This window comes from Emydura macquarii, unplaced genomic scaffold (assembly GCF_026122565.2).
Source record: "Emydura macquarii macquarii isolate MOO-44397 ecotype Brisbane River unplaced genomic scaffold, CSIRO-AGI_Emac_v2 contig_2473, whole genome shotgun sequence".
In the NCBI taxonomy this organism is placed as follows: Eukaryota; Metazoa; Chordata; order Testudines; family Chelidae; genus Emydura; species Emydura macquarii.
Genome location: NW_027132610.1, coordinates 39,431,201 through 39,456,264, shown reverse-complemented (window position 1 = coordinate 39,456,264; position 25,064 = coordinate 39,431,201). Strand labels below are relative to the sequence as shown.

General features: G+C 45.7%; 1 long non-coding RNA gene across 1 annotated transcript; it reads right to left on the bottom strand.

Annotated features, from left to right (window-relative positions):
- On the bottom strand, nucleotides 1-23,491 carry LOC137162881 (uncharacterized). Its single transcript, XR_010922545.1, has 3 exons — nucleotides 23,356-23,491; nucleotides 1,945-2,021; nucleotides 1-300 (listed from the first exon to the last, which is right to left on the bottom strand). It is a non-coding gene; the product is annotated as an uncharacterized lncRNA (long non-coding RNA).
- Nucleotides 23,492-25,064: the final 1,573 nt, after the last annotated feature.

Here is a 25,064-nt window from a genome sequence, read left to right as displayed (position 1 = left end):
GTTTCAAAATACTAGATAAACTATGGAGGAAATTTATAGAGGAAAATTAAGGATTATCCAAAATCTAACAGGCCAGAACAAGGACAAAAGAATCAAAGCAAAGCATAAATGTTTTATCAAAGTAAAAAATCATTTGTAAGAGAAAACTGTGAAGGCCACAAGTTCACAATTTCATTATACTGTTTCTAGATGCCACACAGCTGTAAAAGCATTTTTCAATGCATGGGCATCACAGGGTTTCTTATTCACAATAGTGTCTTTGGTTTCTTTCTTTCTTTCTTTTTCAACAACAAAACAAACCTAAGGGAAAAAAGGGGAAAAAAAAGTCAGAGTTTAGTTCCTGCTACGTCTGCAGCATAATGTCCTAAAATTGAATGGATGAACTTAAAATGAAACCATTTTTGGCATCAGAACAGAGCCATTATTAGTTATTAGTTACCCTGGTAACAGTGGTAATAAGGCACTGTCACTAAGTCATTAAACCTGAAATAAGTGAATACAGACTTTAACAGGCAGAAACACTGTATTACACTTTGTATAAAAGGACTATCCTCAGTGACATAATTATCCTCGGTCTATCTGTACACTATAAACTACAAACTCTTAAGTGAGTCCTAAAAAGACATATTCATAAATCAGAAGCAAAAAATAATATTCATGCAATGTTAAGAAGGAGAAAGTCAGGACACCTGGCAGTTAAGTGTTTGCTAAAGCAGACTTCTTGTGCACTCTATTTTGTATGGCCTATTTTAAATAAGCAAGAGTTGTACATCAGAGATTTCATGGTAACAAAGAAAAGAAACAGAAAATACTACAGCGTGGCTGAATTAATTCAGAAATGGAGCCCTTAACGTATGGAATTTACTGATTTTGGAGTGTTCATATTTTCTCATTTTAGAAAATAAAATGCTACTTTCTGCATTTAATTTCCATGATATTTGGGGTGGGGAAGGAAGGTAGAAGATTCCTTTGACCTCCCCCCACAAGTTGCATTGAGTGCAGCACTGAATCCCCCACCCCCAAGACCAGATTGAGTTAGTATGTCCCAGAAACCTTAACCCCCACTCACTGGTATGGCCAGAACCAAAGATGAGGGAACTCCTAGGTGGCCTATGAAAGATCCTTGCTCCCTTGTTTCTCTCCTCCTCCTCCCCTCACTCTGGCAGCAGTACCAGCAGGAGCAACTTTGAGAGCCTGCACCTCTAACACAGAAATGGACATTTACACCTGGAGCGTTTGACCTTCAAACTCTGTCCAATCACATCTCCTCTTCTCAACTTCCTCCCTGCCCTCCATCAACCCCGTTCACCGCTCCTTCCTTTCTCTGCCTTTATACCCTGACCTGCTTCATGTGGGGATTCCCCCCACACTGCGGTAAATAGGAGCTTCACTGGCGAGTTTCAATTTCTATTGCAAATATTTGCATAGGACTATTTTTAAACAAAGCTACTGGGAATTAGGCTCTTCACGGCTACATAAGTATGGTTAATTGGGGAATGTACAGCATTACAGGTTAGAATAGACCACAATGATGTGAAACCTTAGAATTACCATAAATAGGCAAGAGAGAGTGAAAAGAAAGGGAGACAAAACATAGTACTTTCTTACTTTTATATATATACGTATAACTTTACATTCATGTTGTGAGTTAGATGCATGTAACAAGGTAAATGTTACATGCAATATAAATACGTGAGACTAGGTAGTGTCAACAGGCAGTTTGTGGCCAGTATGGTGTGAGGGTTTGTAATAAAAGTGTTCCAGGAAACAGGTTGATAGTTCTGGCTGTAAGCAATAGAATACAGGTTAGTTTTGAGCTGTCATTTTCAAAGGGTTCTGGAGTCCATACGAAATAGAGAGTTGGACATGGGCAGTCATATAGTATGAACATTTTACTAATGCAGACTTATAGATTAATATCCAAATTAAGGGAAAATTACTCACCAGTAATTCTGTTAGTCATAGTCTCATCCTTCATCTCCCACAGAGACAGTCAAGGACAGTGGGTGTCATGCCTCCACCTATCAGGGTACAAGGAGGCAAAATAAATTTATGTAAACTCCAGAATGACCTTTCTCTCCAATTAGACAATTCCAGAGCAAGAGAAGTGTTAGAAGAGGAATAATGGAATGAAGAAATGCAGTAAGAGGCATTTTCCTGTGAGGGGAAAAGAGCAGGATGTACAATCAGAGAAAAGGAGATTCTTTTTGTGAAGGAGGCCTCCGGCATGCTTGTAAAACCTCAAGATCAGTTGATAACATACCATGAATGTGTGAGGGAATTACTACGTTTCCTTACATGCTTTGGAGACAGATACTTCAGGCCTTACGGTCCAGAAAATAGAAATATCCCTACCTTGATGAATATTGAACTTGCTCATATGCCAGCTAGGTAGAAGCTTTGCCATTTCACTCCAGCTGAAGATCTGCCTCCTAGATCTATCAGACAATAATGATAATAGCAGATGTGTTTCTCTGAAAGAGCCCTGAAAACATACGGCTTGCTACTCTTGAAAATGAGACAGGTTAAAACTTTGTAACCCATTTAATATCTGGTGAATATCAAGAAATGCAGGAATTGACCAAGCAGGAGCATAGATCTCTGGCCAGATAAGAGAGTTCATGCCCTGCATATAGTTAGCATAATAACTGGACCTTCTAATATGAAGTCCCAGAGAAATGTGCGTTGTCATTGGATGCCTTGGCTTCTACTCTAAAGAAGACCACCTTTTGCTCTTAGCACAGGATTCTAATGCTGAATAAAGTACACTACCTTAAAATCTCTCTCTCTGATTTTGATCACCCTGCATAAGGTCCAAAGAGGCTAAATGTTCAGTACGATTAGGAATATTGGATTGCTCTGTATTTGCCATCTTGTTGTCCTTGACTGTAAGGAAGAGGGAAGAAAAAGAATGAGAAATTAGAAGAGGAAACAAAGCAGAAGGACCCTGAGGCAAGGGTATCTATGCTTTCAAGATGGCAACTGGAGATGGAGAGGATGGATGGAATGGGGTTTACACACAGAAGGGTCTCTATAACAATTCTTTCCTGTGGAGCAAAAAAGCCTGCTGTCCCTGACTTTCTGTGAAAGGATGGGAGAACAGAGAGGAAAGAGATTGCAAGGCATTGTTTGATTTTCTAGTACTTAAATAAGACACCATTTTATGAGCTCTGAAAATGTCTCTATATTATTGTAAAAGGCTTCCTGAATTATTGATGTTAGAATCTTTTGAGCAACTTACATGATGTATTATTCCTTTTTAAAAATATTGTAAAAAGAGTTTCAACGTAGATTAGGGCTTATTACAGTGGAGTATGAAAAGAAGACATATTTATCTTCAGGTATTATTAATTATTAAACCTCTAAAAAGGTATTAGACCTAATTAGACCTCTAAAATGTTAGGACAAATTGCTTCACATTTTTCAGGCATTCCCTTTCTGTGGAATGACACTCATTTTTGTTTAGACATTCTTTTCCACTCATGAAGTCATACTAAATTGTCCTTAACACCATATGATATACTTCTAGATGCTTAAAGATCACATCCTTTATCATTTCCATTACTTTCCAAGTACCAAGGATTGTATAGTACCAGTGGTGGTATGTGGTACCAGTTATAAGCAACAAGAAGGATTGCCAACAGTCCCTTATTACAAGAGATGTCCCTTATTTTTCATCTCTGTACAGCAGGATCAGGAGTTGCTGAGTGCTGCAAAATGCAGTAAGAAATACCCCTGGTGAAGATAGGTGAGTACTGCATATTAATTATTATTATTATTAATAAATGATGGTGATATTGGGAGGAGTGGTAGTGGGTTGGGGGTGCTAAGAAAATTGTCCCTTATTTTTGAAATACAATGTTGGCAACCCTAGGTGGCACCAATGTAAGTGTGTTTACACACGCACATCCTCTTTGCAGGCTAGAAGCGGAGAGAGAACTGCACTTTAAAACTGGAGTCCAGAAGAAAAGCAAGAGCAACTGGAAGGCCCTGTTTTTCTAATACAGCAAAACAAGGACTAAGGATCATATGTGCTAGATTTTTGCAACTCTGTTTTAATTTAGTGTTACATACTGTTAGATAACTGTGTAATGAATTGTGCAGGTCAAATGTGTACACACACACACACACACACACACACACACTAAATAATATAAGAAAATATAAAGGAATTTTTGCTTTTTTATTTGTCTCTGCTGATCCAGCTTTTCAAAACTTAGTTAAAACAGCTTCAGGGTTGTGTGAAACCTGGTTGTGTGTCTTATTTTAACTGACAATAAGAAAGTGAAGAAGAACAGGGGAACAACAAAGCAGAGACAAGAGAAAAGAAAAGTTCCCAGGAGACATATTTTTTGCTAATTACTTTTCTTGCCTTGTCTGTTTTTGCATTTATATGTAATACACAAATAATAATAGCATTGTCTTAAAACATTCAAAATAAAGGCTACAATAAACTGTTTAAGCCTAATTTGGATTGGATCTCATTTATCACCCAACAATACCATTGTGTGAGAGTACACATATATTGTTAACCCACTGGTTTCATTATTGCATATAGCAAATGTGCAGAAAGATCTGGAGCCAGTAAAATAATTTCTTTTGAACTTAAATTACTTGCAACATAAGTGATCCTTAACCTGATCCATCTGTATTCACTCTAAAATGTATGAAAAACAGGGTTACTTACCAGTAACTGTTGTTCTTCGAGATGTGTTGCTCATATCCATTCCATTTAGGTGAGTGCGCGCCCCGTGCACGAGCCTGCGGAAAACTTTTCTGCCCTAGCAACCCAGCGGTCGGTCTCGGCGCCCCCTGGAGTGGCGCGCGTATAGCGCGGTATATAGGGCGCCACCGACCGCGCGGGTCCCCAGTCCCTTCTTTCTGCCGACTCCGACAGCGGGGACGGAGGGTGGGTTTGGAATGGATATGAGCAACACATCTCGAAGAACAACAGTTACTGGTAAGTAACCCTGTTTTCTCTCTTCGAGAGTTGCTCATATGCATTCCATTTAGGTGATTACATAGCCATACCTTTGGCGGCGGGAAGGAGTCAGTGGCGTGAAGCCCTTCTCAGCACGGCTCTGCCAACTGCTGCATCCTCCCTTGCTTGTTGCACGATGGCATAATGAGATGTGAAGGTATGGACCGATGACCAGGTTGCAGCTTTGCAGATATCCTGTAGGGGCACTCGTTCCAGGAAAGCCGCCGAGGTGGCTTGGGCCCTGGTAGAGTGCGCTGTAATCGGTCCCGGGAGTGGTACCTTCGCCATCTCGTAACAGGTGCGGATGCAGGTGGTGATCCAGGAGGAGATGCACTGGGTGGAGACAGGTGAGCCTTTCATGCGGTCCGCCACTGCGACGAAGAGCTGCGTGGACTTCCGGAACGGCTTAGTCCGGTCTATATAGAAGGCTAAGGCTCGCCTGACATCCAGTGAGTGCCATCTCCGCTCCTCCTCCGATCCGTGTGGTTTGGGAAAGAACACGGGGAGGAAAATATCCTGATTATAATGAAACTGGGACACCACCTTAGGGAGGAAGGCCGGGTGGGGTCTCAGTCGCACTTTATCTTTGAAAAATACTGTGTAAGGAGGGTCTGAGGTTAGGGCTCTCAGCTCGGAGACCCTCCTAGCCGATGTAATGGCTACGAGGAAGGCTACCTTCCATGATAGGACTAGAAGAGGGCATGTAGCCATAGGCTCAAAGGGGGGACCTGTGAGGATAGTGAGAACTAGGTTTAAGTCCCAGAGAGGCAGGGGATCACGAACTTGTGGGAAAAGCCTCTCTATTCCCTTGAGAAACCTGATGGACATCGGGTGGGAGAATATAGACCTCCCCTCCACTGGGCAATGGAAGGCCGAGATGGCCGCCAGGTGCACTCTTAAGGAGGCCAGGGCAAGGCCCTGCATCTTCAGATGGAGGAGGTAGTCTAATATAGCCTGGATAGTTGAGTCCAGAGGCAAAATACCACGTGACTGTGCCCAGTAAGTGAAGCGTTTCCACTTTGCCCGATAAACCACCTGGGTGGAAGGTTTCCTGCTCCCCAGCAGGACGCTTTGGACTTGTGCGGAACAAGCCCTCTCTCCTTCTGTCAACCATGGAGCCTCCATGCCGTCAGGTGGAGGGAGTCCAAGTCTGGGTGGAGCAGGCGACCCTGTTCCTGGGAGAGGAGATCGTATCGTCTCGGGAGCGGGATCGGTGCGGCGATGGAAAGGTCGAGCAGCATACTGTACCAGTGCTGTCTCGGCCATGCCGGTGCGATCAGGATGATGTCCGCTCTGTCCCTCTTGACTTTCAAGAGTACCCTGGGGAGCAGTGGGGTCGGTGGAAAAGCATAGAGAAGTGGCCCCGACCAGTCTATCAGGAACGCGTCCGAAATTGAGTTCTGTTCTCGCCCTCGCAGGGAGCAGAATAGTGGGCATTTCGCGTTCTGTCGCGTGGCAAAGAGGTCCAGATGGGGAACTCCCCACTTGCGGAAGAGAAACGCTGTAATCTCCCCATGAAGTGACCATTCGTGGCGGGGAAAAAACGACCTGCTGAGGCGGTCTGCCTCGTCGTTCCTCACCCCTGGTAGGTGAGATGCCACCAAGTGGAAGTCGTTTCTCACCGCAAGGTCCCATAGTTGTAGCGCCTCGCGACACAGCGTCGAGGAACGCGCCCCGCCTTGTCTGTTGATGTAAAACATCGTGGCGGTGTTGTCCGTAAGGACTTGTATCACCCGCCCCCTGAGAAAGCGGAGAAAAACCTTGCAAGCGAGAAGGACTGCTCGGAGTTCCCGAATGTTTATATGGAGCAGTCTGTCTTGCATTGACCACTGACCTTGAGTACTCAGGCTGTGGGTAATGTGAGCCCCCCACCCGATATCGGAGGCATCTGTGATCAATGTTACAGAGGGGATCAGGTCCGAGAATGGGACTCCTTCCATTACTTGTCTCTGGTCTGTCCACCAGTTCAGTGACGTTAGGACCTGGGGTGGGACGGTGACTACCCTGCCCAGAGAGTGTCTGGCTGGGGCATATACTGATGCTAACCAGCCCTGCAGAGGCCTGAGTCTGAGGCGAGCCAGTCTGACCACGTATGTGCATGCCGCCATGTGCCCCAACAGCTGCAGGCAGCGTCTGGCTGTGGTTGTGGGAAACGTCTGTAGCTCGCGTATGATGGCGGTCATGGCTTGGAAACGAGGTAGGGGGAGGAAGGCCCTGGCCTGTACTGCGTCCAGAGTGGCCCCAATAAATTCTATGCGCTGGACTGGGGTCAATGTGGATTTCTGCTCGTTTATGAGCAGCCCCAGTCTGTTGCACGTCTCGCACGTTAGGGCTAAACTGTTTGCCACATGGAGTCTGGATCTTCCCCGAAGTAACCAATCGTCCAAGTAGGGGAAGATCTGGACCCCTTTGCGCCTCAGGTAGGCCGCCACCACCGCTATACACTTGGTGAAGACCCGGGGCGCTGAAGAGAGGCCAAAGGGGAGGGCCGTGAACTGGTAGTGGCCACCAGCTACCAAGAACCGTAGGAAACGTCTGTGGCCAGGGAGGATAGACACGTGGAAATATGCGTCTTTCAAGTCGAGAGCGGCATACCAATCTCCAGGATCCAAAGTGGGGATGATGGAGGCTAGGGAGACCATGTGGAACTTGAGCCGCCTGATGAACCTGTTGAGGCGGCGGAGGTCCAGAATGGGCCGGAGGCCCCCTTTGCCTTGGGGATAAGAAAATACCGGGAATAAAACCCCCTGCCCCTTTCCATAGGTGGGACTTCCTCTACTGCCCCTAGGCGGAGCAGGGAGCGGACCTCCTGAAGGAGGAGTTGCTCGTGAGAGGGGTCCCTGAAGAGGGACGGGGTAGGGGGAGAGTCCGGTGGGAAAGCCGAGAGCTGTAAGGCGTAACCCCTCCGCACCACACTTAACACCCAGCGGTCTGAGGTTATGCCTCGCCACTCTCGGAGGAAGGGGCGAAGTCTGTCTTTGAAGGGTAGGGTGAGATCCTGGTCGACCCTCGGGGTCGTTAGAATGGCAGAATTGCCGCTCCCGAGCGTCCCATCAAAAAGGGCGCTTGCCATTCTTGCGCGGCCCGGATTGGGGGCCCTTGGCAGGCCCGGGGCGGTTCCGGCGGTTGTTCTGCCGGAAACGGTCCCCTGATCTTCTGGGCTGGGTCTGGCGGGGGGTAACCTAGGAGCGGGCTGCTGCTGTTGTTGCCTCTGGGGCTGCTGTCTGCCCTGGCGCCTCGTAGTCTGCGGGACGTAAAGCCCCAAGGATCGCAGAGTGGCGCGAGAATCCTTTAGGGCGTGCAGCTTATCATCTGTCCTGGCGGAGAACAGGCCTGTACCGTCAAAGGGCAGATCTTGAATGGCCTGTTGTGCTTCCGTGGAAAGGCCAGATGATTGTAGCCAGGACGACCGGCGCATCACAATGCCGGACGCCATGGCCCTACCCGCCGCGTCGGTCGCGTCACTGGCCGACTGGATAGTGGCTCCCCCTACAGTTGACCCTTCCTGGAGGACGGTGGTGAAGTCCTGTGCTAGATCTGGAGGAAGGGCCGACGTAAATCTCTGGAGTGAGGCCCAGAGATTCAAATTATAGCGCCCCAACAGAGCTTGGTGGTTTGCTATGCGGAGCTGAAGGGCCGCGGTGGAGTACACCTTTCTCCCAAAAAGGTCTAGCTTTTTAAGGTCTTTATTTTTGGGAGTGTTGGCCTGGGCACCTTGACGCTCCCTCTGATTGACCGCGTCCACCACTAAGGTACCGGGGGCTGGGTGGTTGTACAAGTACTCAAACCCCTGCTGCGGCACATAGTATTTACGCTCCGCGGTCTTAGAAGTTGGAGCTACCGAGGCAGGGGTCTCCCATATGGGTTTCACCCGTTTGAGTACCTGGTCATGAACCGGGAGTGCCACCCTGGAGGGGCCTGCAGAGGCTGGCATGCCAAATATGGGGTCCTCCTCCTCCGAGAGCTCCTTGAGATCTATGTTAAGGTTCTCTGCTAGCCGCTTAAGGAGCTCCTGATGAGCCTTAAAATCAGGCAAAGGGGTCCTCTGGTCCCTAGATGTTGTATCGGGTGGGGAGGAGGAGGAGGACTGTAACAACGGGCCTGTAGAGGGCCCTTCCAGAGGATCAGACTCGTAGTCCGACGAATGATCCCCATCTTGGGGGCGCTCCTCCTGCTGTCCACCCTGTGGTGGGGGGTGGCTGAGGTTTGGAGGAGGAGGGGAGTGACCCTGTGCCTTGGATTGTCTGAGGGGGCCAGGGTCCCCAATAAGGCCACTGCCAAGGGCCTTGTCCCCACGCCGGTACCGGGCCCGGTGCCGGGTACGTGGGCGCAGATGGATGAGCCGGGCTGGGGGATCTGCGACTTCGCTTGCGACTAGACGAGCGGTGGTGGCGCCTGCTGCGTCGAGGAGACGAGCTGGACGAGGAGGAGTACCTCCGCGATTTATAACGGCGCTTGGCGTGGGCCCTAGGGCTTCTTGAGCGTCGCTCCCCGAGGAAAAATGCGGTACCGTAGAGGCGTCCGGTGCCGAGGCGTCCGGTACCGAGGGTCTCTTAGGGGTGCGGGAACGAGATCTAGAGCGTTCCCGGTGCCGATGGCTGTACGCCGGGCTATGAGAGCGGCCCCGCGTGGATTGATGGTACCGGCTCCCCTGCGGTACCGAGGCCCCAGAGTGCCTCTGATGCTCCGTGTCTTGTCTCGGTGCCGCACGCCGTGCCGGGGAGGGAGCTGGCGATCTCGATCTGGTCCGGTACCGGATGGTATCGGTCGGTACCGGGGATCGGGAGGAGTGGTAGGGGCGAGATGCCTGCCCTGACGCCTTCGAACGTACCGGGCTAGCAGAGCGCCGGTACCGTTCTTGAGTCCTCGGTGCCCTTGACGCTGGGGCGTCGTGTGAGGAATGGCGGGATGGGCTTGGAGTGCGGGTGGGCGAGCGAGCCCGGCGTGGTGTGCCCCGCTGCCCCTCTAGATGTAATGCCGGGGATCGAGACCGGTGCCGTGGCTGGGGCGCCGGGATCCGCACCGGACTGCGTTCCGATAACCGGGAACGCTCAGCCGCACGTCTCGGTACCGGGGCTGGTGAAGATCGGTGCCGAGAGCCCGAAGACGAACAGGAGCGGTGCCGTGTCTCCGACGTCTGGGACTTATCCCGCCTTGTTGAGTGGCGCCGGGGCTCCGAAAGTCCCACCTCGGTTACGGAGCTTTCCCGGGAGCTTCCCGAACAGCTATGGTGCCGTTCTTTGGGAGGGCTCAACGACTCGCGGTCGGAGCTGGGGGGGGAGGATGTTGTTCTCCCTCTCCCCGACCGTCTGGGGGGAGACACCGAGTCCCGTCTCGACCTCCCACCGGAGTAGCCCAGCACGGGCTTACCCCGAGACGCTATCCCCGATGCCCTCGGCCGAGGGGGGGATGGAGGCGTGGGCAGGGCCATGAGGGCTCGTGCCGCTGTGAACGCCTCCGGCGTCGACGGCCCTTGTAGAGGCTCTCCTCCACCCCTCGGGGTCGGGGGAGGCTCTCTACGAGGAGATGCCGGTGCCGGGACAGATTCAACGGCACGTGGCTGGGGCATCTCCTGTGTCACTCCCTGCTGTACCGGTCGCAGGGAGGAGTCCATAGGTGCGGCCGCTGGCCGTTTCTTTTCTTCGGTACCGGCTTAGACGGTACCGATGGTGGTTGCGTCGGTACCGGTGGTGCGCTCCGGAACGACGAGACGCTCGGTGCCGTGGGTGATCTGGACGGCTCGGAGTCAGGACGAAGTGCCGTCTCCATCAAGATCGCCCGGAGGCGAGCGTCTCTGTCCTTTTGCGTCCGCAGCTTGAAAGCCTTACATATGCGGCACTTGTCCTTGCGGTGTTGTTCTCCAAGGCACCGAAGGCAGCGGTCATGGGGGTCGCTGACGGAGAACAGCTTACCGCAAGCCGCACAGGGTTTAAACCCGGTGGAGCCAGGCATGGCTCCTAAGGAGCCCCTTAGGGGCTAACTATATACACTATTTACTACACTAACTATATACTATAAAAACAATAAAGAACTTATATACAATACAATGCAGGTTGCTACTTGCTGATTAAAGGCAAGGGGCAGACGTTCCACTGACCGTCACGGGCGGAAAGAAGGAACTGGGGACCCGCGCGGTCGGTGGCGCCCTATATACCGCGCTATACGCGCGCCACTCCAGGGGGCGCCGAGACCGACCGCTGGGTTGCTAGGGCAGAAAAGTTTTCCGCAGGCTCGTGCACGGGGCGCGCACTCACCTAAATGGAATGCATATGAGCAACTCTCGAAGAGAGAACTCTTTGTTTGAGGAAAGTGCAGAAGATGACTATGTAACTGTAATAAATCTCACCATCTGGAGTAGGGAAAAAATGGAAAGAGGAAAACAAAAATACAAATGAGTATAGTTGTGTCTTGGAAGCAAAGCAAGAAGGAAGAATCTAAACTCACATTTATCATATTTGTATGTCTCTAAATAGATCATAGTTTTGCATATTACATTTATTTAATAAAGATTCCATTTATTAACTACACAAAACAGCATAACAAAAAATGCTAGCTGTATGCTGCCATCTGCTGATTTTTTTATATAATAAAAGATTATCTGCTAACAGACTTTATTGCAACACCTTGTCCATCTAAGAAGTGTGGATATTTTTCATGAGATTGGCCTGTCTCAAAAATATTAAAATAGTTTCTAACCCTTTTGCCAAACAGTGTTGGTCAGGTTCAATTTAAAGGGATTCCTCTTTAAAATTACAAACAAAAAAAAGCAAAACTGGCTTGAGACCCATCCGTCCCCATAAACCTCAGAAAACTAAATGCATCTAATAGGCAATACTTCCCCACTCACATGCACTGAGTTACTGTACAACAAAAAGGGGGAGAGGGCCCAACAATTAATTTGGGAAAACACAGCAACAATGACTCAAATGTATGCAAATAACAAGTAAAACACCCAGTTCCACAGTACCTTGGGCAGTATTCTTTTGCCTCATTTTCCCACCTTGCTGTGTGGAAGTCCAATGGATAAATGTTTCTTTAACATACCATTCCCCATTTCCTGCTGTTGTGCTCCACTTATGCTGATCAGCTGAGGTCAGCAGCAAAATCCCAGAGTCAAGGGGTTCATTCAAGTGGGTTCACCTCCAACCCCCTCACTCCATGGTGGGGGAGGACATGACTGATGCTTCCACCACTGCTGCTGCCTCTGCCTCTGCCATGTCTTTGGCCCATCCCAGAACAGGCCTGCAGTGCCATGACCACTTAGCAAAGCTATTAGTAATCATAGCTCTAAGGTCTGCTGGATAGGGGGCAACTTTGCTACTGCTGCTGCTACTGCATCTCCCACCATGCTGACTTTAGCCACAATGCCATGTTCCACCAACTAGCCCAGTATGCAGAGGTTTCAACTCTTAGTGATGTCACTGGATAGTGGAGAACACAGAACAGCTAGAATTGATCATATTGGCAAAGCAGTATGTCTCGGGAAAGTATGTCTCGGGATCACTTTAGCTAAGTAGATGTGTCTATGCAAATAAGGTCTACTCCTGAGGCCTTTTCCCATAGTTCATCAATGGATGGTGGAGGAGAGCTCATTCAGACCACTGGCTTTTAAGTTCTAAAGTCAGAGGGCCAAATTCACTGTTGGCATAAGCAGGTGCATGTCTATTGAAACCAATGGAGGTGTGCCTAGTAGACCCCTGGGAAATCTCACTTATAGTTGCCAAAAACTATAGTAACAGTTACTAGCTTGTACCATATATTGTTTCTTTGTTGATATTAATTTAAAGAGAAGATTCTCTGCTTTTTACAGTTCAGCTGATGAATCTTTCATTTCTTACAGCTCTCTCTCACTATCCCTTTGGTAACTAGGATTCAGACTATTGAATGTGAAAAGTCTTATTTTTGTGGAACTCTAAAAGGCATCTAATTACCCATTCTGCTCTTGAAGGTAGGATTATAATGCTATACTGTTTCTCAGATGGTGGAGCCCTGGAGGCTCACCATCTGTTTTCATGTATTTTTAATAATTTAATGACTGTTAATATAGTTCAGAACTCTAGCTATCTTATTTGGTTCTGGTGCAGTGTATAGGTGAATTGAATCATTGCAAATGAAGATACCGGAAATTACTTGTTCTCTTATTTAATTGAGATTTATATCAATATATACAAAAATGGACTCACATAATGCTCTGGGGGTGAAATTCTGGTGCCACTAAATCAGTGGGAATGACTTCATTGGGGTCAGAATTGCATCATATGTACCTTTGTCACATTGTAGGAAAACACTTAGGCCCTGACCTGCATTGGGCTTGGTATAGATGGACCCACTAGACTGGGGGTAGTTCCATTGACTTTAGTGAGGTTGCACAGAGTTACAAGTCTCTACCTATGTTGAGTTCATTGCCAGAAGTCGGCTTTAACTGACCATTTGAGGATGCAGAATATTGTGGAAGTGGCTTTGTACATAGAAAAAGGAATCATTTTTAACTAATATTTGAAAGTTTGATCTGACCCAGTCCTCATGCCTTCAAATCGCCTTTAACTTGGGGTCTTTTTGAACAGTGTTAAGCTTAAATTGCTCCAAAATGTTAATAAATTACAGTGCAAGTGACTATTTATGTGTATAATACAGTCAGATTTTACAGCATTCTGCCATCACATTTATGATGCTATAGTTAAGAGGACATTGTTAAGGTTTATAGGCCTCAAATTGTCCTACCTTAATTTTCCTTATAGCTGTTTTCAAAACTGATATAAGTTTTTATATTTTTAATGTGGATGTCCTTTTAAAATAACTATTAGTATTAGTAATCCATATACTATATTTGTGCTTACGCACACACACTCACACAGACACACACGAATACTTTCTCTTCCACTTCTGAGAGTAAGAAAATAACTGTTTTTAGAGAGTGGAATGTTGGGCTTTGAAATCTCCCAAAGTTTATGGTCACACCACACAAACAATAGCATAACCAAAGTTTGACAAACACAAGGGCATCATTTTCACTGTTGTCCTTCACCACTTAAAATACTTGATTTTTTAAAAATGACTATGATGCTCATGAAATGTTTGATTTTCTTAAAGTTCTCTCTCTATCCACACAACTATTACAGCATAGGATAGGAAGCACCCAGTCAAGCTTCCCGCATTCTGCCTCACCCAGTAAAAGCAATAACATAAATTATTCTACAATACATAACACCAAAAGGTTTACATAGCACTAGCCTCTTTTTATTTCTGGGTGCAGTGGACATACATTAAGAATCTACCTTAACTGTTTGCTTGCTTGCTTTTGTAGGCTTTGGCCACAAACACCATAACATTATTTAAATACAGTTCTTAGCTGAAATTTGTACATCGTTTTACAGCACATCAGTAATGTGAGCTGCCACACTAACAAGTAGCACGAATATTCAATAACTAGAACTGTTAATACATTCCAGTTTGTAGGAAGCTGAGTGTTACAATTAAAAAGACTTCAATGTAGCACTGATTGTTGTTAATCAAAAACAAATGTAACCTTGAAATATTTACTACAGAGTCTACTTGTGAGTTAACTATTTATAGGTTTTGGGGTGGTGGGTTTTTTAAATGCAGATACTGATTAACAGCTCCTATGACCATAGCAATTAACACAGAGACTATGCTTTGCAATATCTGAACTCTGCAGTTAGATTGGCCGATATACCTTTGCCGTCTCTTTCTCCATCCTCACCAAAAAGATTTGAACCACAGAATCTGGGCCTAATGAATAATTTCCTTTTTATTTTTTGGTATTCCAATCTCTTTCAGGAGGGAGGTGGGTGGATTTGGGGATGTTATTTTAAAGCCACAATATTAAAAATGGTATTTTTCAGCCTGTGTCTTTTCTTTCTTAACATTCTATTTATATTCAAGAAGATCAGGAAGAGACGAGAGTATCAAATGTTACATCAGACTAAGGAAGTAAAAGAAGAACTGTACTTTATTATAAAGCACTCAGTAAACATGAATGCTTAGTTTTGTCTTTATTTTCTTTAAAAATTAACTGTCTAACACAGTTAATAAAAATTCTAATAAATAAACTTCCTTGACATCCATCTAATCTTTATAAAACACAGTATCAAATTCTAATAATACCTTGGGCAACAGATTAATAGATCTGAATATAACTCAGACATCAGCAGAGTCTAAACTGGCACTCGATTTATCATTTAGTAAAGACTCAGTATATTCTTATACGTGTCCCATAGGTGACAGAAGCTTTGCTCTTGTGTGTTGTTTTCAATAGGGTAAGGTAGGCTCATATTTCCAGCTATAATATGAGCTCTGTGGTGCAGTCCATACATTTAGGATAACTTTTTCCCCATCATCATCATCAAACTCTGTACTCTTAAGTCAGTGACAGAGGCTTTGGTCCAGACATTCAAAAATAGTTAGGCTTTATTGGGCTTTGAGTCAGTGGACCATTCCCAGGACATAACATGAGGTTTAAATGCTGGCTCAGCAGACAACTTGGAATTTATGAAACGGTGGAATCAGTGCCCCAAATTGGCATATGAAATGACAGCCCAATACATAATGTATGAGTGAGAGTGATTGCTAATCACATTTGGAGTCTCTTAAATGTAGATCTGATTTCGTTTGGTTGAAAATGGAAGGAAAATAGTAAAATATTTGCAGCATGATGTACTGCATTTGCTTGTTATAAATAGGGACATCAACGTGGTATTAAAGTGCTTTCTGCAATTTATTATCCATAAGAGGAATTTTAAGTCCTTAAGTCTAAGGTATAGAATTTGTGATATACACTTTGGAGTATTTCTCATTGAAGAAATAGTTCACTAGCGGTAGCAATTTCTTTGTTGTAGGCCACCATCTGAGTGTTTCTTCTAATCTATTCTTCCTCAGTTGTAGAGTATCCTGTATTCAGAAAATGTGTACTTTTGTAAGTATATAGAGAAATCCTGAGAAAGTAGATTAAACAATCTGAGCTGTTCAAATTTCAGTAGTGTTATGCCCTGTGAAAAAGTCTCCAGTGTTCAACAGCCCATTGGCATCTCATCTTTCAAAGTTAGCATCTTTCAGCCCTGGAGGAAAAATCTGAATGAGAAAATGGGTGCTTTTCTAAAATACCACATTGCTTTTTTCTATATTTGCAAAATAATCTGTAATAAATAATGTTGTATGAACTCCTGAAGGAACAGAGGGGTCTATCCTATGAATCAAGTTAGAAAGAATAAAAGGCAATAATCTGCTTTAATACTTTGCCATATAAGATTACAGTTTTGGATGCCTGTAAATGTAACCTGCTCCAGACATCAAATTATAGCTGCCCAGCTATGGAAGTAAGTGATACAAGGTGGGTGAGGTAATATCTTTTAGTGAACCAGCTTCTGTTGGTGAGAAAGACAAGCTTTTGACCTTACACAGAGCTCTTCTTCAGGTCTAAGAAAGGTACAGTAGAACCTCAAAGATACGAACACCAGAGTTACGAACTGACTGGTCAACCAAACACCATGTGAAACTGGAAGAAAGCAATCAGGCAGCAACGGAGGGGGAAAAAATAAAAATAGCAAATACTGTAATGTATTATACTGTGCCTGTAATGCAGCTTAAAGGTTGGCACATCTGGGTTTTCTGTCCCCAACTCCACTTGCCATGTTAGGGGCAGCCACTTACAGGTAAAAGGTGAAGACGCTGAGGTTCACAAGCACTGCTGTGAGCCCCTGCTGCCAGCCCAAGGCAGCCTGACTGGAGCATGCAGAACAAAAGCACCTTTCCTCCCCTTCAGAAGGGGGACAAGCTTACAAGCTCAGTCCCAGGAACCTGAGCCTAGGAAAGACTGAGCTGCTGAGAGTGGCTGCTCTTGCAGCCAAATCCTGGCCTGGAGTGGGAGCCAGAGGCTGTGCTCTGGAGGAGTTTTAAAGGGCCACAACCTGTGCAACAATGTGCCCAAACTTTGCCCGTGGCTGCACCCCTGGGAGTGCAAGGGGCAGGAGAGAGAGGGGCACTGGCAGTGGGCTGGCACCAACACCTTGCAATACGCTGCCTCTAGTGTGCAGCAGGCAGTGCACAGAGCAGTGTGAGCCTAGGGAGAGGCAGCTTAGGGCTGGGGCTTGTAGTGTTAAGGATGCAGGGCAGGTCTCCCCAGTTCAGCCCAAGGGCAAGAAACAGGAACAGGGCAGGGAGCTGCTTGCAAACCAGACAGTGCTGCCAGGTGCCACCTTCGCAGAGATCTCTCTCAGCCTCAGCTGGAAAACACTGACTGCAGGATACTGTACCATAATGTTTTGTTCAGAGTTACGAACAACCTCCATTCCTGAGGTGTTTGTATCTTTGAGGTTCTACTGTACTCTGAACGTATGTCTACATAGCAATTAAACGCCTGCAGCTGGCCCAAGTCAGCTGACTCAGGCTCGCAGGGCTCTGGCTGTGGGAGTGTGAAACTGCTGTGTAGATATTTGGGCTCAGACTGGAGCATGAGCTCTGGGACCCCAGGCAAGGTGAGGGTCCCAGAGGCCAGGCTCCAGTCAGAACCCAGATGTCTACACTGCAATTTTTAGCCCCACAGCCCAAGCCCCACTTGCCCATCAGCTGACCCAAGCCAGCCATGAATCTTGTATTCCAGGGTAGACATCACCCAAGTGGAATAGATTGTTTAGCTTAAGTAATAACACATATTTCAAGGGACCATTCAAGGTGACGTGGCCCATTAATACCTCTCCAGTCCTCTGGGGGGAAGCAGGGTTAGTGGGTTATATTCCGTGTTTCTATTCAGTCCATGATTTTCAGTGTCTAGCGAAGCTCTGAATTTAAACTCCCAGGTTCATCTTTTGAAGGTGTTGTGCAGAAGTGCAGCAGGTGTTGTGCAGCATCCTTTGAGGATGAGGACAGAAGACAGATATAGAGTGATCGCTTTGTGAAAAGTTTACCCACAGGTGATAGGGGTTTGGGGTTTTTTTTTAATCTTTCATCATTTTTCTGTGTGAGTGTATTTGAGAGCATAGTGATTATCTCATTTCAGTCACATAGTTTTGGGGCAGTTAGGGCACTGGATGAGGTACACCATATATTGTGATAAGCATGTATAGGACTCATGGATCTTGAAAGATGTGTTGTGGGGTGTGTTTATCATCACAGGAGTGGAGATATGTCTACAGATTTTGTATCTTTTGTTCTGGCAGGGTCTGGTGCCGCTTTGAGTTGGTGTGTTCTGGTCTATGGGGAGCTTGCTTCTGATGATGAGCTTGCAGAGGTTGTGAGGTTATTTGAAGGCCAGAAAAGGAAGGAAAAATGTCTTTCAGGTTGTGGTCCCCATTGAGTATGGGTTGTAATTGTTCAATGATACTCCATGGGTTCCAGTGTGCGGTGGTGAAAACTAGGGGTGTGTGATCAGTGTGGGTTTTATTTCCATATTGAAGCAGGCTGTCCGAGGTATTTGGGTGGCCCATTCCATGATGCAATCTACTTCTCTGGTGGAGTGTCCTTATTTGGTGAAGGCAGTTTTGAGTGAGGTAAGGTATATACCCCAGACTTATGTGCCACATTTAATGTCTTTGTTAAGATGATGTTACGCTCCTGGCATACAATAACTTTGCCACCTGTTTTATACAGCTTAAGAACTGGAGTGTGTTTGTTCTGAAATTTTTGAGTGGCTGCATCAATGATTAATTTATTTCCCTTTCCTATTCTTTATATTTCAAATTCTCTTGTGCACAGCTCTTGTTTACCTTGTGCTCCCTTAAGTGGAAGGAAGCAAATGGTCAGACCTGAATCAAGGAATCTGTTGCCACAGCAATGGCACATCTGCTTTTGTTAAAGCTGAAGAGTCAAGAAGCATTTCACATATGCTTATTGTTGAAAAATAAGCTGAGAGGGCTAAAGAGAAGTAGAAACAATCAGGAAGATATGAGTAAATATGAGCCATATGAAAAAAATCTGAGCTATGCTTAATGCAGCATGTAAGGTAGCAGGTTTAAAATTTCAAGCAGAAATAGTCATCCAGGGGAGAAAAGCATGTGATACATGGATAGAAATGTTTGTAAGGATAGTAAAAAGAAGCAAAGAAAAGGCGTGAGGACAGAAAATAGAGCATGAGAATCAGGGAGTTGAATGTTGCTGGAGATTCAGTATTAGATCTTAATGACATCTTACTGCCAAAAGAAGAGTGGTAAATGAGGGTGTAAAGAATAGCATCTATGTATCCCCAGCCCTGAGGTGTCGCTGCAGCCTTCTGCCTCTTTTTCCTGAGGATTATGGGTCCTGGGTTCGCCTATAAGCGCACTTGATACCTCCACCCAAGGAAACCCCTCCTAATGCAGAGAACACAGAGGCCTTGTCCCTTGGGAAAATATTTAATACACAATCTCATTTAGAGAGCAGTTAGTCAGAGCACACACAAATAAAATAGCTATCACAATTCCCACAATAATAAAACAGTAAGTGGGCATGGAGAACTCAGGATAAGGGACAGCGGAAAAGGGATTAGGATAATAAATGACAGAACAAACACTATCTAACTCTACCCCTCCCAGTACAAATCACCCTGTGCTCCCGCCGAGCATCTGCTTAGGCAAATGGCAAGTTTAGGCTCGGTTCATGATGAGAGGTGCAACACTGAAGCTGGTGGCTGATTTAAAAATATAGCAAAATAAACAATCACGTAGTATTCACACCAAGGTTGGTAAGATCATCCTTGTGGCTCCTTGGTCTGGATTCCAATGCTCAGTTAGGCTAGCTCTTGGTAGCCTGACTGTGCCTGTCCTCAGCCTCCATGGTTTCTGGTCTCTCCTGAGAGGACACTGTTCAATGTCCCAGAAATCGCAAAAGGAATGAAGTCTGCCCTGGGGTAGGAATGTGGAAGGTAGAAGGGACCCCCCTGACTGTGATATTTCTATACTCCAAACAGCTAAAACTGAAAGTAAAACCAAACTCTATGTCTCTGAGTTCTGGCTTATGATTGGTAGCCAGTTCTATCTCCACCCTGGACCCTAAGCAGTTTGGGAAATGGAGTCCTGACCCTCTGACACCATTGCTGTTGTAGTCCAGGGTCAAGTCCCCTAGATGCTCAGTATGGTATTTCAGGAGCACCCCCTCAAAGGGGTTAACACCTACTACAAAAGTTTTTGATTTCTCAGGGCTAATCATTCGCATTTGTAGCCTTGCTATTCTTGAGAAGGGCCTCAAGGGCAAGTTAAGACAAGAGTAGGGCATGGATATTAATATGAAAAGAGATGCCAGGTTTTACAGAGGAAGGTCAGACAGCTCATTTAAAGTGAGGGAGGAAAAAAATCAAATGGTGCTTTTGGGTAAGGTGGCTTGCAATGGCTGATCTTTTCTTTCAGTCCTTACAGCTAAAATGCTCAGTCAAGCCCTCTTTGTCATCTTGATTACTGCAACCTACTCCTCTCTAGCCTCCTCAGTATTTATGTCTTTGCCCTCAAGTTCATACAAAGCATAGATGACAAGATCACCTTCCTTGCCCTTTGCTCTGACCAAGTCTCCTCTCATTTTGAATCCCTCCAGTGGCTCTATGTTTCCTAACTCATCAAGTTTAAGCTACTTGTCCTTGCCTTCTGTGCCCAACTTACTTCTACCCCTACCTATTTTTCTGCTCATCCATTCACTTCAGCTCCTTTCCCCTTCCACACCAGTGATGACAGCCCCGACATACCATTTGTCTGCTTCTGTTACCGAGGTATTTGTGCTGTCTTTTATGCAATCTCCCTATTTTCTGAGCTGAGCTAATCTGAAAATCCAGTATCCTCTCTACATTCAAATTCCTCCCTAAGACTCACTTCTAAAGTGACACCAACCAACTAAGCATGGTGAGGGAGCGGGCAAATGCAGGTAATTTTAGATTTCTGATTTGTAAAAAAAGGGAATATCAACATATGGCCAATAATGACTGTAATCAAGTTATTTCTTCGGTTTATTCCTTCCTCCTACCTTCTGTTCTTCTCTGTTCACTCAAGACTGAAAGCTTTTAAAGAGATATTGCTTCTTAGCAGACAGTGTGACATCTTTTTATGTTTATCCAGTGCCTAGCACATTGCGAGTACCATTGGAAAAAAATAATAAATAAGAATGAGGATAGTGAAGTGGGTCAGCGGCTGGGAAACTATGGAGCAGAATAAGGGAAACAGACGGTGTGTTATTTCAGAAAAGCACGATGCTGTAAAAACAGATGGGCTTAATTTCAGCAAGGAAGGAGCAGAGTAAAGTGCATCACAGCAAGCTATTGAAAGGTAGGGAGGAGAGTCTCTCACGAAGCAAAAGAAAATTCAAAAGGAAGCTGCTGCTTGAATGAAATATCCTTGAAGCAGAAAAAAATAATGAGAAATGCTGCAGGTGAAAATGGAAAAGCTGAGTATTGCTTAGTGGTGCACAAACTTTTCCAGTCACGCACCCACTTACCATTAACGGAATCTGTCTGTGCCCTCCCCCTTTCCCCCATTACTGTGCAGCCAAAGCTTCCTCAGCAGCGGGCTGCATCTACCTTGCATCCAGACTGCACTGTTAGGGCAAGGCCAATACCTGCCCTTCCCCCCCTTGGGTTTTCAGGGTGGGGGAAGGTGCATGCGATGATCTCTGGGAGTGGAGCCAATACTGAGCATGGAGGATGCCAATATCAGAAATCAACATGACACACTGACCCTCAGATTGGATGCTCCGCTGAGGTAAATCAGGGGGTGGGAGGTGATGCTCCCTCCCCACCTCCCCATGCGGGCTGCCATGCGGGGCTGGTATGAGGAGCCTGGCATCACCACTCACTCCCCCAAATATTCCTCAGCACCCCCCTAGGGGGACGTGCCCCACAGTTTGCGCACCACTGGCTTAAAACAAAAAAAGGCACACACACCTGGCGGGTCCATTTCTGCACTTCTTGTACAGTGCAAACAACCACTTCAGTCAGTGAGAGTAGGGAGTATGTAAGAAGTGTTTGCTGCATCTTTTCACTAAAAATGTACAGCTTAAAACTATTTCCTTGATGTATTTGCAGAACTAGAGTTAGAGTCAGTGTTAGCCCATTGTAGATCCTAAGCAGGGATGTTTTTGCAGTCTCTCCTACACACCTTCTAAAAATGCTAATTGCATTCTTTCCACAAACCAAAAAATACACCAGCACAACACATACCAATACACTTGGTTAAAAGGCCACATTAAATAATATGCATTACATTTTGGGGATAATACTAAATTGGGGCCCCCATGAGCTGCTGGGGGCCCTATGCAATTGCTTAGTCTGTTTATATCTTGCACCACCACTGAATAGAATTAGCTAAAAGGACTTTCTTTTCTTTTCTTTTTTTTACTAGTTTGCTATGTGACAATGGGATTTATCCCTCAAACAGTGACATAAAAGAACCTACAGAAATGAAGGAGATGGTAAGTAGCAGTATTTTAACCACATCTCTGCTAACAGAATATGCTTGGTATGCCAAGGAAACACGCCACCCCGTTGAGACTGGCTTTGCCTAGGAAACTGTATGACGTCCCCAGGTTTGAAAAACTGGCCTGACCTCTCAGCCCTGACACTGGACAGTCCATTCATTTAAGAAGTGTCTTAGGCACCCACTCACAAAATGCAGCGGCAGCAGGGTTAATTTCTTCTATAATATGTAACTGAAGTTAACAAGTTTTGACTGAAGAAGAAAACCTATTGTGATATTCCGTTTCCAGAATGGAAAAGCTAGTATGAATGAGACAAGACAATGAGATACATCATGCATGAGAACGGGAAGTGGGGAGGCATTCTGGAAAGAAATTATTCATGGAAGCCAACCAGAACAATGCCTATCTTGAAATAGAAGAAATACAAGGTACAAGTGGCAAGAAAGGGAAATCCTTAGCTCTTTAAGGCAGTGTCACGGAATTTGTACACACACCCCCCCTTTTTGGGAGGGGGAAAGGGCACTGTGACCCTGCGGTTGAGTCTAACTTCCCACCCTGCCTTTCAGGGCAGCCTGGGTCTAGTGGCCTAAGTCAATGTGGCTGCCCTTGCAGTCTGGGCTGAGTGGCCTAATGGCCAGAGTCAATAGGGTGGCCCTGGTTCACAGAGCAATAGGGCCTAGTGGCCGGAGTCAATAAGTGGCCCTTTCAGGCAGGGCAGTGATACCTAATGGCTGGAGTCAATAAAGCCACCTCCCTCTGTGGGGTATTGTGACCTACTGATACATTGGGCAAGTGGGGCACCACCTTGGGGTGTGTGGCGCCTTGGGTAGGGGGGGGCTCCAGCCCTTCTTGCTCCTCCAAGCACCAGGCCAAGGCCCTGGCAGTGTTGGGGGTACTCATTACCGAGTCAGCGGGGATCCTCCCGAAACACGCTTACTGGTTCCCCAATCCCCTACTGTAGTAAAATTTAGGTCCCCTGGGCTACTTCCTACCTCTTGCCCTGGTGGCAAAGTCAGTAGCTCTCCTGGGTCTCCGGGGTCATCGGTTGCTGCAGCTTTCAGTGACTCTGTTTCCTCTGGACCTGCTTTGGGCAGTGCGACATCCGCCTGGGTTGCAGTTTTCTCAGCCTGCACGGTCTGCGGCTCTGGCAGTTCCAGGGCCGGTGCCTGCAAGATGGGTCCTCCCTCTCCAGCAGTCCACCCCAACTGAGCAGGGCTGCTCTCTTTTGTACTGAAGCTGCAGGTGGAGCATGCCCAGTAGAGCTGAGGGGGATTAACACCAGCCGGACCAGTGCGGGGCTTGTACACTCCTTCACAGGCAGAATGAGAAGACAGAGCAAAAGATGTTTAAAAGAGAAAGTGAGGCCTATAAAAACGACCAGAGGAATTTCAATTATCCTGAAACAGACTAATATAAAATTTCAGAATAACGTTTCACTGTTCTAATAAGCAAATTAATCTTAGTCCAGACTTTGCTTCACTAGGCATAAATGTTGATCCTTTCGCCTCAGACTTCACAGGCTTCTCTCAGAAACCAGAGGGATCTTAATCTCAGAATGGAGATTTCCTAATATAAATCCAATTAATAAATGGTTTATTTAATAGTGGAGTGTGTAGTCTATGAAAAGCCTTTCAAGCATTTAAGAGAGACTAATTTCTATTATATATTAAAGTAATACTAACAATGTGTTGAACTCTGCAAGTCTCACTACCTTTTCTCCTTATAAACCAGGTGATTTTGTTAATAATAGTATATTATTTTAATTTATTGTACTGGTTTAGCATACACCATGTATAGTCAAATGTAGAAATTAAATGTTAAGTGCCTACAATAAAAACAATTAGTTTTAAAAAAAGAATTTTGAAATGATCAAGGAAAGATCCAAGCTGCTGGTGATGAGCTGCTGACATTTTAATAAGAATCGCGCACAAAAAAATGTCCACCTTTGTTTGGGATAAACCTTGTGTACTGTATGCTGCACACGAAACAAGGGAGGGCCTGACAAATCCATTCACTTTTTCCTTTAAACAAGAGCTGGTTCATCACCACAATAAAGAGGGAAGCAGAATCATGGGAAACAGCCATATTAAATTGAACTTGGCTGACAATGTTTATACTTTCTTCTGAAAAACATACTGATATTGTATCACAGTGTTCAGCATGTGTGTAGTAATATGAAATGAATATGTAGTGTAACCCACTGGTGAATTATGGGTAAAGGGTCCCCTCACTCTGTGCCTGATCCACAGAGGATATGAGTCTGTCACAGTTCAAACTAGAGCGCCTTGGCTTTTCAGCTCATGCTTTTAGCTCTGGAGATGTCTAGTATAGTCCACCAATGTCAACCATCACATAAATGGAGATTCATCCAGGATGTGAATTGCTGTGGAACTCAGATAGTCAGCATGAATTTCCTATGATCAGAGGAAGTATGTGTTACACATCCCCCTCAGTGCCCAGTCCACCAAGGAGAAGGCATTGTAATGGTGTCCCAGAAGATTTTCCACTGGGAATTTGTTTGAAAATTTCATGGTACTTTGGTTCAATTTGGTTCATTCCAAATGCAGAACGTTTGTCCCTTAGAAGTATTTTTATGAGATTTGGCAGAGATGATTAAATAGTAGCCTGGGGATAGGAAAGAGGATGGACTCCATATCAGAAGCAGGGAAATCACTCCATCCTGCCATTCAATTTGGTGATG